Below are 6,119 nucleotides of genomic sequence, written 5' to 3'. Positions count from 1 at the left end.
AGATAAAATAGATATAAATATTGTAACTGTAATTCTTACTTGATAACTGTTTTGTTATATGTAATTTTACTATGTTAAAGTTAAAGCCTTTCTTTTTTGTTTAAACAGAAAAAGGGGAAATGATGGAGGTGGGTCTTGTAATAATAAAGAAACTGCCTCGGCCCTCATAGGACAGAAAATTAGGTAGGCGGAGTAGACAGAAGAGAATTCTGGAAAAAGGAAGCTTAGTAGAGGAGTCGCCATGATGCTCCCACTCCAGACAGACGCAGGTTAAGATCCTCTCTGGTAAGCCAGCTCATGGGCTACACAGAATATTAGAAATGGGTTAGAACAATATGTAAGAGCTAGCCAATAAGAAACTGGACCTAGCCAGGCCAGGCAGTGTTTGAAAGAATACAGTTTCCGTGTAATTATTTCGGGGCATAAGCTAGCCATGCGGGCGGCCTGGTGCCAGGGACGCAGCCCTGCCGCCTCTTCATATTTCAACAGAGGAGGAGGGAGAAAGATAAAGCTCTAGAATGAAGGCCTTGAGTAAATGCTTCCTGGTGCTTGTAAAGAAGCCAGAGATGTTTCTTTTATTGTCAGTTTCCATACGTGAGCAGTAATAGATATTCTAGTAATTGAGAACCTAGGTGCTGTCTGTCTCAGTGTAGACCACTTATCTCTCTTGTGCTAGTACTTTAGTTTGATCTCCAGTTCTTCAAAACAATAGCAAACACACACACACACACACACACACACACACACACACACGCAATGGGGATGTGTTTTTTCAAAGGGTGTAACTAGCTCTTCCATGGTCTAGGCTTTTAATATCTAGGAAGATAATCTCTGAATACAGAATAATTCTCTTTCACTTTAGACATTTTTTTGACATCCCAAACAACCAGGAATTTATAGGAAGTTTTGGATATGAAATCCAGTTGCGTGTATGATAAAGAAAATCTAACATAGTGAAAAAATATAAATCTGAAAGGCAAAATTATATTTAATATTCAAAAAACATATATTCATGAGCAAATAAATAAACCATAAATGACCTCAGGCAGGATATTTGGCCCTTCTGAGCCTCAGGGACAACATCTCTATGGAGGGGTCAGTAATAGTCTCTCCACTGTCTACTCTTCAAGGGCTTCGATAAAGACAACGGAACATTTAAGACCATACTGTCCTACAGAGCAAAGGCCAGATTACCACAGGTTTGTTGTTTTGTGGTGCCTGTCAGAGGCAAAAATCAGACTGTCCTAGAGTGATTTTTTTTCTCTGACCTGCTTCTAATGGGCTGTGGAGAATGCTGTTAAAAAATATCGAATTCTTCTCGGAGGGCTCTGAGCAATAAACTAAAGGCCGTAGGACCATCCAGACATCACAACGGCATGAAGCAAGGCCATTTTATAAAGTAGAGGAAAGAGTGTCACAATCATTTGAGTAATGAGAGATGCCAAGGACATTTTCTTTTAATGCCACTGTGTGCTGTCCCTGTTTTAGCAGAGGTTTATCCCTCCAATAGAGTAAGTGAATTGTCCCCCCCATATAGAACTTCACACTGGTGTCTCCAGGAAGCTGCAGACTGCACAAGACAGAAAACAAATAAGGAAAGTCCTATTGTCTGCCATGCTATGCCAGCATAACTTATTACAACATTTCCCTTGAAAATAACGGAGATACAGACCTATGTGCCAGACCTCTGCAATTACCATGTTCTCTTTTCTCTTTCAAAATACCAGGCACAGTGCTTGGATAGCACATACCTAATAAAAATACAGTGTATTGATCCTCATTATTAACAATATCCTTGTGTTGAGTTTCTATTGGAAATGATCATACTAGAAATTTTCTAAGACTTTAGAATACAGAAAATTACTACTATAGTTCCTCTATGGTTTGACTGAAGAACCTTGATCCTCAATGTAACAGTATTGGCATGATGGATTGTTGAAAGCTAAGTCCTCAGGGAAAGTCATTAATTCACTGGGAGAGAAGGTACAACTGTCAGAGCTATATTGACAAAGACACCATGCTGTTTAGATTTCCCAGATCAAAAAATCGTGAGTCAAGTAAAAGTCGTGACACTGTTGACTTAGTACATTATCTGTATTTAGTATTTTGTCCCAGCAACACAGACTTAAGAGATGCATGACAGTGGCTGGTATGAACACAAACATGACTTGGTTGAAGACAGGAGAGCTGCAACATGGATTGCTTCTGTGTTTTACTCTGGATTGAGAAAGGGACCAGGAAGCAGGGCAGCTGCCATCACTCCTCAGCCTGGTGATCCCAGTCTCCAGTCATCTAGGACTCTGATTACTAAGGATTTCCTCTGTGGACTAGGCCAACATACAGGAGGCAAGTGCCTCAGGGTAGGACATAAGGCTCTGCCTCTCCTCTGTTTCTAACATATACCCAGGTCTTTTGATATTTTTAAGCTTTATTTTACTTTACTTTGTGTGTTCTTCTGTGTATGTGTGCATGTGTGTGTGTGTGCTCATGCATGTGTTGGTGCTTATGGAGACCAGAAGAGGGCATCAAATCTCCTAGCGCTGGAGTCACATGTGCTTGACTGCTGCTCAATATGGGTGCAGGGAACTCTGGCCCTCTGCAAGAACAGCAAGCGTTCTAAGCTGCTGATTCGTCTCTCTAGCCCTTCTTAGTCATCCCCCCACCAAGATATCCATTCACACACATATATATGGTGTGTGTGTGCAATGCATGCCACAGTGCATTGTGGAAGTCACAGGATAATTAGCTTTGGTTGGTTTTCTTCTTCTACTGTGCATTCCAGAAATCTAATTCAAGTTGTCAGATTTGGTGGCAAGTGTTTTCACCTGCTGGGCCAACTCACAGCCCCCACCCTTGTCTTCCATTTAGTTTTAATGTATACTCTTATTTTATTTTGAGTCTTCTGCTGTTTTGTTTTGTTTTAATGTTGTATTTTTAATGAAGTACTCAGTCTTCTACTCATAATTTAAGTAATATCAATCTGTGTTTATAAGATTACTTAGTTATTCTTGTCATATATTATTTCAAGGTGTGTGTGTGTGTGTGCTCAAGAGAGAGATCAGGCACACACGTATGTATAAATGTGCATGCATATGTATGCATACGCACGTGCAGGTCATAGGTTAATCACAGGCAGGTACAGTTCCTTCAAAAATTCATCAGAATCTATGACTGGATTGAAACTCACCTATTGAGTGGGGCTAGCAGGTCAGGGAAATTCAGAGACCTTCTTATCTTCTTTCACCATTGCTGCAGTACAAGCTTATATTACCATGCTCATCCTCTTTTAGGGATGTTAGTGAGGTTCCCATGCTTGCAAGAGAAGCCCTTTGCCAATGGAAATGCAGCTCCTAGCTCTTGCATTGTGACACTGAGAAACATAAAAATGTCACATCTTCACAAAAAATTACATGAAAAAAATTACACCCTTGATTTTGATTTAAAAAGAAGAGTGATCCCCAAATACACGGTGGTGTTTTGTATGTTATAAAGTATGAGAGTATTATTCAAAACTTGAGCTAAATAAAACACCAAAATGCCACCGTCCAGCAGTCAGGGTTCATTTGCAATGCTCTGTTGGCTGGGCTGACATTAGGTGACCTTTCCAACTGGCCATCTACAACTCACAAGCATTTCTGAGCGTGTCAAAAACAGATTAATAAAAACTGCTAAGAAAATAAGAGAGAAAACTTGCTGCAAACTCTCAGCGCTTGTTAACCTAAGTAAAACAGTCACACATTGGGCAAGTGTAGCAGTTCCTTCATAGGACCAGTATGAGCAGCAAACTTAGAGGTCTCTTAAATCTACAGGACAAACTGAAAACCCAGGAACAAATCACTGTCCAAGTGCCAGCAAGACGTATGTACCCTAGTTTCCAAATCACACTTTGAAAGTTTTAGGGAAAGACAGTAAAAAAAGAGGAAAAAATGTCCTTACCCAGTGTACTGGCTGTTTTGTGCATCAACTTGACACAAGCTAGAATCATCAGAGAGAAAGGAGGCTCAGCTGAGGAAGTGCTGTAAGGCATTTTCTCAATTAGTGATCAATGGGGGTCAACCAGGAAGGACCTGCCTAAGATGGTTCTGGGTTCTAAAAGGTGGGTTGAGCAAGCCAGGGGAAGCAAGCCAGTAAGCAGCTTCCCTCCATGGCCTCTGCATCAGCTCCTGCCTCCAGGTTCCTGCCCTGTGTGAGTTCCTGTCCCAACTTCCTTCAGTGATGAATACCAATATGGAAGTGTAAACCAAACAAACCCTTTCCTCTCCAACTTGCTTTTTAGTCATGGTGCTTCATTGCAGCAATAGGGACCCTAAGTAAACATCCATGGCACATAAGACAAGGGAACAGAATTTACAATGGACTTTATGGCTTTAACCTAGAGGTTAACCAGCTGTCCAGAATTTTTTGTTCTTTTGATTTTTCTACCTTCTTTTCACCCCAGCTTATCCTTCTGACTTACTTCTAAAAATATCTACCCACTTGGATAAGTACCTTTATTTTTTTCTTCCTTTCAGCTAGACCTCTACTGGGTGGTTACTGGGAGCCAGGTGCTACATTAGACTGGGATTCAGAAAGAAAGAAAAAAAATAATTTTTTTTTTTTTACCACTGGGAGAAGCCACGTACAGCAAGTATTCTCCTTTTGCGTCCTTATAAGAGCTGTATGTTGTTTTCAGAGTCACAGATGAAGACGTTTGGAGTTAGAGAGGCTGGAATATGTGTTCAGTTTACACAGCCAGTGGAGGCCAATAAACCCTTGGTTTCTCCACTGAGCCTCAGCTTTGTGAGTCCTTCTCATTATCCCACTACCATCCATCATTTGTGCTTCCCAGTCTTCCAACAATTACCCTCCACCTTTTCCTAAAGAGAAGGTAATTAATTATAAAATGATAAAATCCAACTGAATTGTCAGCAGTCCTGATACAACTTGTGCTTGTCCCCCTTTCCATAGAAGGTCACAGAAAAAAAGAAAGAAAGAAAGAAAGAAAGAAAGAAAGAAAGAAAGAAAAGAAAAGAAAAGAAAAGAAAAGAAAAGAAAAGAAAAGAAAAGAAAAGAAAAGAAAACCAGATCTTAGAGGGACATAGCAGCCATCATCCCAGTTCCTTACAGGACTGGTGTGATTTTTTTTATTTTTGGGTTTCTCTGATATTCATGAGCTTTATGGGTATAGAATTGACACCTTGATTCCTAGCTTGAGGATCTCCCTCCTTCTTATTGTGGAAACTCCTTTAGCTAATAGTTTTTAAGATACCGGCCCCCTTTGGGCATGGTCTCATACCCTATAAGTCTTGGTGAAAATGTGCATGGCCCTCTTTTCTTCAGTTCCAATTCCCAGTGCACACAGAGGACTCTGGATCGCTACCCTTACTGTGAGTTTATCCTCAAATAAATAAACATTTGTTGTACTGCATTCTGAGCTACTGTGGAACTCTTTGATATTACTACACCTTCTGATGCCTCCTTGGACCATTTCAAGAAGAACTAAAGTTGAACAAGGATACAAGGAAGAAAAAGAAAGTGATACGGAAAGAGAAGGAGCCAATCAGAAAGGGGCAAGAGAAGATCAGGGTACATAGCCCATGACTTTGCCAGCAAAGTCCTATTGCTAGTTGACATAAGAAGCAAGTTGAAACCCATGAAGGATGAGAAGAAAGTTGCAAAATGAATATGCCCAACAACCCAGAACAACACATTCGAGTGCTCAGGAATAAATGCTTTGCAATGTTCTTCAAGGAGTTCTGCTTTCACAGATTTGGAGGGGAGGGGTTGGGTAATAAAAGACATTGCAATTAATTGATCATCAAAAGCAGCACAGGTTAATTGTTCAATGTACTTCCGCTTGTGTTAAGAAATTACTAGAACACCCAGGACCTTTTGGCCCTAAGCAGAGAAGACTAGGAGCAAGTTGAGAACCTGCCTGCATGCTGCCTCGAGGCGACACTTCGCTAGAGAAAGAATAACTTCTGTCACGTAGCCTCAGCCCTGTGTGTTCTGCTTTTTCTGGTCACAGCACAGCTCACTCAGAAACTTAGACTGCTTCCTTGTGGTGAAAGACCTCTCATTCCCGCCCCTCCCCCTTCCCCACTGCCGGGAACCTTTAAAAATAGATCCCTTGTTTTGTT

The sequence above is a fragment of the Alexandromys fortis genome, unplaced genomic scaffold (assembly GCF_014885135.2).
Source record: "Alexandromys fortis isolate MF-2015 unplaced genomic scaffold, M_Fortis_MF-2015_v1.1 scaffold_134, whole genome shotgun sequence".
NCBI classification, from domain to species: domain Eukaryota; kingdom Metazoa; phylum Chordata; class Mammalia; order Rodentia; family Cricetidae; genus Alexandromys; species Alexandromys fortis.
This window is presented reverse-complemented; position numbering follows the sequence as displayed.